At 42.8% G+C, this 14107-nt stretch overlaps 1 protein-coding gene across 1 annotated transcript in view; it reads left to right on the plus strand.

Moving 5' to 3' along the window:
* The window catches only part of znf423 (zinc finger protein 423), an 84691-nt gene that overhangs the window by 21598 nt on the left and 48986 nt on the right, over positions 1-14107 (plus strand). The window lies entirely within an intron of this gene.

Consider the following 14107-nt stretch of genomic DNA (forward strand, 5'->3'; position numbering starts at 1 on the left):
AGGGAAAATGCAGACACTACATTTCCATAATATTCAGGATAAAACAAAACTTGTATGTGCATAGGGGGCTTCAACAGTAGCACATCGCGAGCTGTAGATGAACACAATTTAGCTTATTGTTTGTATATCTTTTTTTTTTTCATGTATTATTGTTTTATTCCTACACGCCTTGTTTGTTTTGTGTATAGTGTTAAACGGACTCAAAGTGTGTATCATGTATAGTCAATATTTGTGGCCTTTGCTCCAGTATTTGTTCAGCACAGTTCGGTTGTATTTAACTTTCAAATTGAATGGATTTAGAATGAATGATCCAATGATATTTGTTTATATTTATGTGAAATGCATATGCAATACATTTTAACTGAATCATTAGCTAAGAAAAGTGTTTTGGGTTTTCTTTATTCAAGAGTAGTGTTAATTTTAAAATTATGCATAATGTTACAAAGGATTACTAAAAATATACCGACTTTTATTGAAGGTCAAGTATGGTGGTAGTTGAATAGCCAAATAGTTGTTGACATGTTGACTGTGTTTTGACATTATTTTTTCGGAGAAAACAAAGCACATAATGACGGCAATTTTAATGAGAAAGATTTAAATCTTGGTGTCGCAGCCAGTTATTAGAGGAATATGATTTATTTCTCTCAGCTTTCTTTAATTGCCTTTGTGTTTTCTTGATCCACAAAAGGCCCCGCAGTGCACTTCTTTCGACGCCGTGTCGCTGCCACAGCCTCGGATGTGGCCTGTGATTTTCAGCACAGGAGTCTGGGGAGGGCGAGATGTTACCGAGCGAGAGAGCGCAGAGAGGGCAAGAGGGAAAGCAGGAGAAAGGAATGGAATGAAATGATGAATCTTTTTTGCTCCCTGGAGAAAGAGAGCTTCAGATTACAGAGTAATCCCACAGCTCGGCGTGATACGTGCTTGCACGTGCTGGTTTGCGTATGTAGATTCAACCGTAAGTCGGCTTTGTCTGAAGATTGCGTATGAAAGTTGTTGTGGGACCGCTGCTTTCTGGTTATTATTGTGGAGAAGCTCAAATTAAAAGCATGGACTAAAGAATCCTTTAATGTTCTCTGCTTCCTACTCCTGGGGGCCGGTGTAGTGGGACCTATGGGGTACATGCACACATGTACAGCGTCTTCTAGGGAAAAACACAAGACCCAAATTAAAAAAAAAATAAAAATAAAAATTATCCGCCTCCTTGGTGGCAATTGTATTTACTCCCGGAACCATGTGATGCATAAACGATGCCTTCTTGTTTTGTTGGGGAGGTTTGGAGACACTTTATATGTGATTTAATTAATTTTGAAAATCAGTATTGATCAGTACCATCTCATTAGATTGCCTCCATAGCAAAAAAAATAAATAAATAAAAATCCCTCCAATACTTTGAGGAAGAGATTTTGGGTCAACCTTTTTTTGTAATTGAATCATTTGATATATTCGATTATACCTTCGATTAATCGTTTCAGCCTTATAGTGAACTCTTGGGCCCAATACGTGACTGTATTTTAAAGTTAGCATAATTGACATCACAATTAAAATAGATGTTTTTATATTTACACACACTTCAACAAAGACCAGAAAACAACACCCACAGTCATCAAAACGGATGTAAACAATCGGTGCTTGCTAATTGGCCCTATCGGTGTTGGTCACTTGAAAATTGAAGTAGCATGACAATTAAACTGGCTTCTAAATTGACACAGTCACACATTGAGCTTGAATAACAAAGTAAAAACACGCCCCAAAATGCTTCCTCCTATTTTCCAGCATATTTCCCTAATTAGTGTGCCTGAGTGAGCTTATTGTGCTGAGGAAATGACGTTGGAGGATACCTTCTATACTCTCGTGGCGAATGAGTCCCGAGTTAGCATGGAGTTACAGCTATAACACTGAATGGGTCCCAGGTGCAAGTGTGAAGCACCAAGTAATTCAGTGGCACTCTAGCAGAAGGCCTATAAAGAGGCACCATTAATTTGTGAACAAATTGGACAAACACACTAGTACACACACCGTGGCTCCGATCAATGACACGTAAATGTGTGTACACCCAATCAAGCATGCACATAACCCCAAACGGGTCATCGGGTTGGAGCGTTGTGTTTCAGTCTGACTCTTTGCACAAACGTTTTTTTTTTTTTTTTTTTATGCCCCCCGCCCCACCCACTCTTCCTCATCAGGTATGACTTTTTAATGAACAACTGTGTATGTGCGGCACTCTTAGCACTTTACATGTGGGTATCCATCCTGTGGGTGTGCTGTGCGTGCAAGAAAAAGAGCGAGCAAGAGAGTCGCGGGAGTGTCGATGGGTCTCAGTAGGAGTCAGAATGTGGAGCATAGGCTCCCCGAGGAGAGGAAGAGCAGAGGAGAAAAAAAAAAACTCCCACAGATCAAATGGAGAACATTCTCTGGCCCCACTTTGCCACATCACATGCGCACATACATGTAACCTTAGCTTAACCTCAAATCCCCATGCTTAGATTGAATTATTTTCATATGTGCAACTTTAACTTTTGTCACTAGCCACAAAAGACAACTGGATCTGTTTAAAGTGTCATTTCAAACTTTTAAAGCTGCTTTAAAGTCATGCATGTGTGCTTAATCTCTCTGACTAATTAATAAAACGACGTCACACACTTTGGCATTTTTGCTATGAGGCAGAAAATAACACAAAAACTTTGCAAACACAAGTCCAATGCGAGTGAGGTGTTTGCGACAATACAACATTTGAGTGTTGAAAGAAATAGACAGAAGAGCGAGTGAGTGACAAATAGTAAAGGATGTCGCCGTCTGTCAAAGCAGGAGGGCCCAAACGGCGGCTGTCAGTGACAAATAGAGAGTCGTTAACCCAGCCGGTCGCGTCTTCCACGCCATGAGTGAAGGAAAGTGTGTCGGAACGAAGGTATTTGTGAGATCTTTGTCAATCGAGCACATCCAGCTGCACTCTTATTTATTCTCCTTCCTCTCAGTGAAGGAGAAAGGCACGATGAAATCAAGGGAGCAAAGGGGAAGAAATGAGAAAGACGGGAGGCAGGTGATGAGGAAGGGAAATAGATGAAACTGAGGAGGGACAAGCACAGGAAGAAAAACATGGAGGGGATGGAAAGCAGGGCTGTTAGTGCAGGGGCCCTTGGGTGACTGGTTGGTCCCCTCGCGGGACGTCTCCCCTCTGCTAAGCCCCAACCGTCTGTTGCAACCGGCTGTCTCTCTGTCTCCCTCTCTTTCTCTCTCTCACTGTACATGCACGCAGCTCACTGCGTCTGTCAGCAGCATAGCAGCTGAGTCCTGTGAGGCCAAAACTCTTATTAAAACCACAGATCACTTTCTACTAGAAGGAAAGGTAGGAGGGGCTTCATTTGAAACAAAATTACAGACGGCCTCCTGCACTCTGGCACGTCACTTGATACAGACACACGTTCATATATATATTTTATATGTATATAGTATATCCCTCCTTCTGTGCCCGTACCCCCTTCTTGCCAGCCTCCCTCCTCCTTCACCGTGTGTGTGTACCCGAGGGTGGCCCAAAGATTCCTGTGCTAAGCCCTTGCCATACATATGAGCGTGCGTGCACATACACACAGGCGCAGTAATCGTGCACAGACACAGCTGGCTGCTGCTCAGGTTTTCCAGGGAGAGAGCGAGAATCCGGCACCAGAGTAGAGGGTGATGGAGAGAGAGAGGGAGAGAGGAGACGAAGGGGGGGATCACAGCATGCAGCGATGAAGAAGGGTTGTTGTGGAGTCATTTTTCATCACAGGGTTCATTTTTCACTGCACTTCTTCCACTGACTTCATCGCTCTATTTCTCTTTATCTGTTCTCTCCTCCTGCTCCCCTCCCTTGATCCCGCTTTGTCTCTGTTTATCTTACCTTTTTCATGCCCCCCCCCCCAATCTTCTCTTCCCTGTATGCGCTCCCTCTCACCCAAACTCTTTCCATCCTCCTTCTTTCCCATATCTCTCTTTCAGCCTAGTTTCTCCTTTATGAAATATGGATGGGAGCAGTTTTGGGTGCGCTGAGAGGTTTGCAGTTCGGGGAATGAGGACAGGGGGGCGGCGCAGGGGGGGGCGACTCAGGGAGAGGCAAGGGATGGGAGAGACAGAGAGGGAGCTGGATGGAGCTGGCGTCTCAACAGACATGCACCTAAACACCTCACTGAGCAATCTGTCAACATGTCAGCAACACATGTTTGGTTAAAAAAAAAAAAAAAGAGCGAGCGGGAGCAAGAGAGTGCTTGGAAGGCGAGAGGAGCACGTGAAAAAGATCTCTCCTCCTCCAGTGGGAGTAATGGCTCCCACCAGGGTTCTGGAAATGCTTTGAATTCAGCAGATTTCTATTGCAGGCTTCTCCCCCGGGGGCATCTTTTTACAATGCCTGCATCTCAGAAATTTGAGCCCGAGGACCCCTAGGGGCGTCCTTTCATAATGCCTGAAAATGTAGGGTTATATTGTGTGCTCTTCCCCGTGAGGCTTTTATTAATACCTGTATTCACTGCCGCTGGAAATTACACAGGCGGCGCTGCAGGGGCCCGAGCTCGCTCCAGGAAGGGAGAAAGACTCTGTGGGGACTTTTTCTCTCTCTCCATCTTCTTTCTCCTCTTATCCCGTCTTTCTCTCCCATTCCTCACCTCTTCCTCCTCTGTCTCAGACTATGTCAACACATTTTTATTCCTGACAAAATGCAAGTGCAAAATCAAGAATGTGTGTGTGTGTTTGTTGGCACCAGCCCACCCCCCTTAAATTCAGCCCCACTTTGCTTGAAGGAAAAGAAGCACTCAATTAAAAATGTAACTTCCCCTCTTGTTTCCCTCTCATCTTTCCTCGCTCAGTCAGTGTCCTTGTGTGCCTTGTGTGTAGTTCTCACTGTGGGTAAATATTTGTGTGCGCCAGTGGTTGTAGTCGGATAATAGCCTCCGTCCACGGTCCACTATACAGTGTCTGTGTGCGACGACAGCTTCTGTTTCCAAATATTCATTAGAATTCTTCAGCCAAAGGGTTTTGCAGATTTGCAGGTTTTTTTTTTTTTTTGTCTCTGTGTTTGTGTTTATTGATCAAATATTTACACAGTCAGATTTAGGAGGTATACATTTACATATCTTTGAATAAATAAATTGCCTGCTCTCTGCTTACCACATTTTCTGTTTAGTTGTCAGATTTGTGTATTTTACTGTGTCATGATGGAGCAATTATGTGATTTTACATTGAGGGATTGATTGCGTTCAGTCCTCGTGGTTGTTCAGCCGTTCAGCTCGAGTTACCATCCAATTATGTTCAAGGTTAAATCGTTCAATGACAACAGTGGCTATGTTTACATTGACACATTTATTTGGATTAAAAGCCTGATTGGAATAAAAATCCTTCGCATCCCATTTGGAATATTATTTGTTTTATTATTACTACTATTATTGCTACTATTATTATATAATTTTTTTATAACAATCAAAATGAGCCTAATCATTTTCAAAACATGTTTTTACTATCTTTCTTTTCAATGTGCACCAGCACAAAATGCTTGTTGTTACAACCTTTAGCAGCAGATGTCACCAATATCAACACAGATTGAAATTAAAAGTGCAAGACGATGTTGTTTTTTTTTTTTTTAATAGCAAAAGACACAACAGTACCAGTTGTCTTGAATCATAATCCTCACTGGTGTTTATAAAGCCATAATTTGATCATTTAGAAGCATAATATAACGTATTTGGGATTTTTTTTTTTTTTCTTTAAATCTATATGTGCGCTTTAAGTCTCTGTCAGAATGTTTCAGTGGGCCAGGATAAAGTTGTCATGGGGCCATGAGGGGCCTGTGTGTGTAGGGGGTGTCTGGATAATGAGGAACAGGCCATTCCCTTGGATTCCTGCACCCCTGCCAACAAGCAGGACCCCCAGAACCTCAAGCCCACCCCCCTCTTCTTTTCCTTTTTCTCCCCCCTCCTGCTGACACCTGGGATTTTTTCTCTCTCTCTATTTTCCCTCTCCCTCCCAGCTTCTTTTTCTTTCTCTCCCTCTCAAGTGGAACACATGCCGCCCCCCCATCCCGATTTTATACATTCTTTCTTTCCCTCCCCATTCTCCATCCCTCATACACATCTTTGGATCACAAGTCACATGTCACTTGCCTCCTAGCACATTGGCCCCAGTGTCTGCATCCTTTCCTCCTTCCCTCCCTCCTTGCTGTAACTCCCCGCTGAGTTCTCAAACCCCAAACTGACCACATCCCCTTCACTCACCCTTTGACTCCCTCCCCCCCTTTCGCCTCCCGCCATTCTCTCCCAAACCCCTCTGTTCCCCACCGAGCTGGCCCCAAAGCTCTGATCCTTTCCTCCGTGCCCCCAAACCTCCCCACTGTGCCCTCCCAAGACACACAGACATAGACCCACACCCTGTGGCGAATGGCCCCAAAGCAGCCTCTGTTTGCCCCCCCCCACCTCACCCGCGCTTTTCCACTCCTTTTTCCACCTCACCTCTGTCTCCCATACCCGCTTTGAGGACTTACAAAGTGATATGTCCTTAATTTAAATTTATGATACATTATTTACATTACATGACTTCATTTCAATGCACAAATAGAAAGACACTACCATATGAATACTTTTTGATTGCGAATTACTTTCCACTTTCATGTATGTAACATGTTCCTACTTCTGCTAAAATATATTTGGATATAATAAATATGATGCTAGTGCAAATAGTTTTGAGTATTTAGTTTCAAAAAAGTTCTTATATAGCACTCACAGGCCTTTATATTTTCTCTATTATAATAGGAATTTGGTCAATTCCTGACACATTTTTTTTGTAGCTGAAAAAAAATACCCCAAAAATGTTGGTGCCAACGCAAAGACATCTAAATGTCTGGCTCTGGCCAGTATAATTTCAATAACTAAAGTGTAACCATGGTCAGACAAAGCAAGTGAGTACGAATTGGGAACCCGTGTTCCTGTAACCCGTACAAAAACATTGAATGTGTTTCCAGTCTCTTTAATTTCCATTTCTCTTGGACACAGTGCAAAGTTTTTATGTGTGAGATAGTTTTCCATTTTAGTGTTCTGGATCTCAATCGGTTATGAACTCAAGTCTGTAGTTCTATTACAAACAGAAACATTCACCGTGCAAGTTAAACTCAATCCATCAAATTGTCTGTTTTCATTGACTAAGTGATGCCGCTTGTTTACAGCTAAGTGAATCTCATGGAATTGACTACAAAAGCCAATGCATGCTAAGTTTACTATCCCCAGGTGTCTACGCATTCATGCACATGCACAGTTTCAGTCACAGACAGTTGTGGCAAAGGCCAACGTACCGCAGGGAGACAGCCTATAATAGTTTTAACCCTGCGCTCAGGTGTGACTCGGCTTTGTCCAGCCAAATGTCAAAGAAAAGCGGGGGACAAACGACTGAGAGGATCAAGAGAGTGAAAGTGGAAATGACGCAACTATACTGTGATGCGGTCACAATTTACCGACTGGAAGGTTCGACCAAGATGCCATTACAAACTGATACGACATTTTCAGCCAGTGTCTTTGTCAATGGTTGTGTCTGATGTAGTGTGTGCCAGGCTTTCTGTCTGGGCACCTGGTTATGTGGGGGCTGGGAGTCCTGCTCAACACTGTTCTTTTCCTGTTTCAAGATCTCCCTCGGGGTTGCCAGGACCGACTGCCAGCCCCCCCACCCCCCTTCTTTCGATGCAAACCACGCATGCACGCACACTGACGTCAGCTGCTCTGGGCTCTCTCCCCTGGGTGCTAGCAGAATCGGTTGTTTCCATCCACTCTGTTCACTCCCGGCCTCTTCTTTCACACTTCTTTCCTTGTCTTTTGTCCTCTGAAATAGGTGTCCCGCTAACGGCCTGATTGGAATTCACTGCACTGTGGGAGTTCTCAGGGGAAAGGCATTGTCAAGTGTTATTATGCATATGATTGCACATATGATCATGTTAGGCATGCGTATTTTGTGTGAGAGGCAGAGACCTGTTGTCAGTCCGGAAAAATAATAATTTAAAGATACATTTAAATACTACATGTGATTATCATCTTCCAAATCATGTTGGCAAATCTACCAAAACAAAAACATGTCTACAGGACAGTTTGTAAGCATGTTATCGGTGCAGAGATTATTTTATTCAATCCAGATTCTTCTCTTATGTGATCCTCAAGATGTATCTAGGGCTGTCACTGTCCCATGTTTTTTAAGTTGTTTGGTCTCTAGATTGTTCTGTCAATAAATCGAAAGATCTGATAACATTTTATTTTGCACAAAAGTGCATTTTGAACTTGTTTTGTATTTTTTCGTAATTAAAAAAAAACCAAAACAAAATATAACATATTTTAACTTGAGCAAAGACGCTTACTCGATTACTCAAATAATTGAATTATAATAATCAAGTCATTTTGACACCACAATGTATTTGTGCTATATTTTGTTCGCAGATTAGTGCATCTAGGATTTTTTTCCGTTTTCGTTTCCAAATAAACAAAACATGTTTGTATTGTTTGCCCAATATATCGTCGCAAAGCTTTTGTAATATATTCCTGTAATGCGTTTTGATTGTGAAAGACCCGATTCAGCATATTCAATAGAGACGATATGACTTTTTGCGATTTATTTTTATCGTATATTTACTGTCGTGTAGTGTGAATATTTGCCAACATGATTTTTTTAAGGCTTCTTGTCACTGTGTTTATTGGTTGGAAAGAGAATGTGTGTATTATTACGTATGTGTCTACTTGAATTGGGGTTAAGGAACAAGAGAATTCCTCCCTTCTGTTCCCTCCTTTCCCCGCTCTCTTTGTCTCTCTCCCTGGTGTAAGTGGAAATGTCTTGAAATATTAACCAAACTGCTTTTTATTTTTCAAATATGATCGAAAGCACACTGCTAAATAAGTCAGGAGTTGAGACTCCTGCTTAGCCTAGTAAGATGAGGCCTTTCAAATAAACAACAACATAGCACAAACAACAACAATGATGGAAGGGGAAGGTGCTTTGGAGAAAGCGAATCCCATCTATCTATTTCAAGTCTTTTCACTTTTGTTTCCCTTTTCCCTCTGTGCTCTAATGAAAACCATTCCGATGGAGAATTGCACTGCACTGCACTTTGTGTCTTCATCTACATTTTCATCTTCCCTTTATCACCTCAGCACTGCTGCAAGTGTCCAACTTCCTCCATCAATTGCCACTTCCTATTCTTTGGTTAGCTTTGAGCCCCATAGTGGTTTGCAGACTTTTGGGGGGTGTTTTGGGTGAGAGGCTAAGTGGGTATTTCTCCCTCTTGTCAGCTGCCAAAACAGGCAGTCTGCGAATAAGCAGATAAAATTGTGTGTGAATGTGAGTAAAGAAGGCTTCAGTCTTGGGCATGAAGATATGCGTGTGTTTGTTATACATTTTGAGTAGACGGGGGTATTTGTCCTGTGTGTTGGGGAGTTTGTCCTCTGAGAATACTGTTTGTGGTGAGCGCTGCAGTGACAGCTGCAGAAGGGGTGCGGGGGGCTGACTGCTTGCTGACTGATAAGGGAGGGGGGAGCTCTGGGTGGAGGGGGGGGACGTATTAAGAGACGGTTAATAGTTAAGCTGTGCCTAACACAAACACACTCGTGTCTCTCACCGCAGCCAGGTTGACAAAAATGTCTGAAATGTCTGACTAGGCTGTTTCAAAATATGTTTCGAAAGTATTGGGACAGACCTCGAAACAAGTTTGTGTTCTCTCCCTAAACTCAATTGTTGTGGTTGTAATGGAGCTTTCTGATTTGGAAAGCATGTCAGTGTACTTTAGCAAACAAGAGGTTCTTAATGACACAATGGTAGGAATCTCCCGGTAAAATTCTACCCACCATGTTTTTCTAATGTCCCTTCTGCTTAATTCCTACCTCCCCAACCCACACATTCAAATCCCTTAATATGATTGTCTTTCCTGAAATAATAATAGCCCCATTAGTACTTAATTATTCATGTTTTAGTCGTACAATCCAAGTTAACGGCTCAAACATTAGTACATGATAAAACTCCAGAGGCTATGCTTTTAATTTAATTCCACCGTCTAAATTAATTTTGGGGCATGCTTGTGCTTTTCGCTTGCTCCTCCACAGAGGGGAGAGAGACAGGAGCTTACTCGGAGCGGTGCGCCAGCCGCGGATGAAGGCGAGAAACGGCGGCCCTTAGGCGGTGTTGACGGCTTTTTTGGGGGGGGTTAATCCAAACCCCGCTATGGTTACTGAAAAACTGTGCTGCAGTTGCTTAAGTGTGAACATCCTTGAATCCTGTTGCACACCAACAAGAGGTGCGCTCAAAATGTGAACGCCGCGAGGATTCACGCTCGCTATATGTTGTATTGCTTCATCTGTGTTGAGTAAAGCAGGCACTTCTTAAAACAATCAAGAACCGCTGCTATAAATAATGAATGATTTCAAAACACAACTCACCCTTGAGATGCGTCAGGGGAAGTATGATGGATTCTGAAACTGGCAGTTACAAACAAACAAGTTTGCCCTTTCGCCTTTGTACTGCCATCAAAAGGGCCGTTAAGTTAAACGATATGCGTGCTAATTTGTGAACATTCTTAAATTTGTTACAGTAGTTAACAACTGGACGCACACGCTCAATCATGTTGTTTTTTCTTACTTCCTCCTTTCATTTCTTAAATTGCACTTTTTGAAACATTGAGTGTCTGCGTCTGTCAAATTTACACAGAAATAAAATCCAACGTTACACCCGACTACATAGTCCAAGTTGCAGATGTGGCTTACGATAACGGGACCCCCCTATCCTCCCTCACTGCCCTATTGACCTCTCCCCACTTTGATCTGTTTCATGTCACCAGCTCACACACACCCACTTAGTTCCACACAACACTCACACACATACTTAAATGCTAAATCCACCTTTGTTTATGTCCAGCATCCCTCCCCGTGTATGCACTGGTCTTTGTTAAAGCCAGTGTGTGGGCTTTCATTCAGCCAGGGGCCTTTTTTTCCCTAGACTTTTTTTTTTTTACGCCTCCGTCTGTATCGCATTGGACTTGATACTTGAGCATTGTTTCCTTTCCAACTTGCCAACGGCTACTAGAATAAGAGTTAACTTTTGGATGTAAAGTGCACTATAAATATAATTTATTATTATTATTATTGTGGTGGAGTGACAAAACGTGGTTTGGTTATTTGTGATACTTCTGAAATAATACAGTCACACATTTATAGTATTCGCTTCTTCTTTTTTTCTTCTTTGCTGAGCCTTCATCCCGCTTCCCTTTTTCTCTTGTTTAATCTCTGTGGCCGTCCTTGACCCCCAGCTGGTTATATGGACTCTCTTGGGGGAGCAAACGGTTTATTGCATCAGTAATTACTCCACACCATGTCCAGGTGGTATAAAAGTGGTGAGTCCTTGTTGTGTGTGTATTTTTTATTTTTTTTCTCTGGATGTCAACATGCTATCGCCGTGGCTCCATTTTAGTTCGGAGTGCTGTAGAACAACATCTTGAAGAGTTATTTAGCATCCTCCCGTTTTTCTCGGAGGCACATTAGAAACATGCTTGGTATATGTGTGTGAATGTTTATTATTTATTACTTTCTGCATATAAGCGCCCATCCCAGTGTGCATTCTCTCTTGCCGTCTGTGCCCCTAATCCCTGAATGTGCCACTAATGGCAGGTCCAGGTGTTCTGCTCTGCTTCTCGTCTCCTCTGGGAACATCTCTTTAGTGTGTGTGTGTGTGTGTGTGTGTGTGTGTATGTGCTCGCATGTATTCCACTCACGGGGGGTTTACGCGTTGTGACTTGGGGGCTGTCCAGGATCCAATCCTCCAGAAGGGAAGGGAGGGAAGAGGAATGGCAGGCAGGAGGTACCCGCCTCCCGCAGCTTGCTTTCTGGGTTCCCCTGAGCACAAGACCCCCCTCTACCACTCTCCCCTGGGTCTTCACAGCCTCATTGCCTTACTGCCTCTTATTCCCCTCGTTTTATAGTCTCATCACTCTCTGCCCCTCATCATGGGAGTTTCTGCATTGCGTCAGATTTTTGGTGAAGAAGAGCTTCAGTAAATTTCCTATCCGGGTGGCTACTGATGTGCGTTTGGCGTAATCATACAGCCAAAATCAGTTTGTTTGTTTGTTTGTTTGTTTGTTTGTTTACCTGTGCACGTATGCTTGTAACTGCGTGTTTGTGTTTTGAAAGGCAAGCTCCAGCTGCCTGCATCACTTATTTATAGGTCCCACTTACACATAGGTTAATGAGGAAGGACTTGAGTGTTTGCATCTGCGTAGTACGGCAGATACATCCCAATATTCAGTCAGGTCTAGATGTTGCTTATATCTCCATAAATACACTCGAGAATCTACAGGACGCTCCAGCTAAATGATAATGATCCAATATTATGCACAAAGTAGCACTTCAAAAGTACGTGTGCGTGATTATAACCACACGAATGCTTGTGTAAACATCTGAGGGCTTCTTTAGGTGTTTATTTTTATTTTTATGTAGAGTGGGTGTGTTTTATGACAAACGTGTTTTTTGGTTAACAAGCGGCCTTTCAGCCCATCAGACCTCATTCTTATAAATAGATGATATAGCCGCGAGCCATCGTTGCACACGGGGCGACCGCACCTTTGTACGTGCTGCTTGTGTTAAATACACAAACACACCCAAATCCATACGTGGTGTTTATGTGTGCATTGGCAATGGTGTTGTTGTTTATCTAACACTCTGCCCAGCACCTGGTTCTCATTTCTGAGTGCACAAACAGCAAAAAGTGGGACAGAGAAGAGAGAAATGTGGATTTTGTGTCTTAAGGAGAGAAAAAAATCACAGACGCAGCTACTCTGACCGCTTTTTGACAAATTGATGAATGAATATATAATCACAATGAAGTATTGCTGATTAGAATTCAAACAGGTTCTAAGTGGCACAAAAAATCTACCAAAACCTAATTAAAGATGGAAAAAATGCTTTAAGGCTTTGATACTTGCTGAACTGATCTTTTTCACAATATATTGATTCGAATTTTTACATTTTTATGACCGACTGATATTATTTATTTATGTATTTGCTTCTTGCATCTCATAGCTTATTTTATGGGGAAAAAAATAATATAATATTTACCATATAGTGCTGTTCATTACTTTGGATGACACCCTTTTTTCTTTCTTTATTTTTAATTGTGACATGTATTGTCACACGTGTTCTGTTATCTGCATAAAGTATGTATACTGTCAGCCCTCCTCCTAACCTTCTGCCCTCAAAAAACATTGGCACAAACAGACACACACTGTCCATATGGAGCAGTTGGCGCCCAAAAGCGTCCAAAGCAGCCGGACCCTTTCCCAGGGCAGAAGGTGAGGGTCCCCACTGCCTGCGTCGTGTGTGTTTTTATCCATCCGTTAGTATCGTCAAGGGCTCAACACGCACGTCCAGACTGCTTTATCGTCCTTTCGGTCTGTCCTCTTTACTGTATGTAATGTGAACTTGTCCCGACAGACTGCATCCCATGTGAATTGCACGGAGGATAGCAAAGGTCTGTGCCCCCCACAAGCATAAACCAGGGTTGCATGGAGCCATATGTGAGCAACCAATGCATCCATATGAAGTGCAAGAATGCTGGCCAGAAACATGATTGTAAAAATGAGTGTGGCGAAATGAATCAGTCCTCTCTATGTTGTATTTGTAAGAATGTCGGCGACCATTCTTTTTTTTTTATTTCACTCCTTACAGTTCCATCAGACTACGCAACAGGTAGTTTCAACCAAACAATCTGACTGGTCAAATACACTTGCCCGCTGTGCAATTATGATGATTCATAGCAACCAAAAAGCCATGATTGGCTGATCAGTTGCCATGCCAACTCACATGATGGTTACAGAAACAGGTAGGGCTTTCGCTTCTGTTCTCAACTTCCTTAAGTCCAATCACATCTAGTATTTTGACCTCCTCCCTGGTAATCGCTATGCTGCATTGCCCCCCCACCCCCCGCCCCCCCGCAGCACAATTTGGTTATATTCATTCAGGTTCTTTTCTTTTTAAAGAAGGCAATCAAGAGTGTGTTCCGGGCTACCCAGAGTGCAGAGTTGTTTTTCTGCTCCCTATGGTGAGTCCGGGGCTGTCCGCACTCACACTAGAGTAGCCTGGGG

Source organism: Syngnathus leptorhynchus, chromosome 6, assembly GCF_054491065.1.
Source record: "Syngnathus leptorhynchus isolate UIUO chromosome 6, UIUO_Slep, whole genome shotgun sequence".
Lineage (NCBI taxonomy): Eukaryota > Metazoa > Chordata > Actinopteri > Syngnathiformes > Syngnathidae > Syngnathus > Syngnathus leptorhynchus.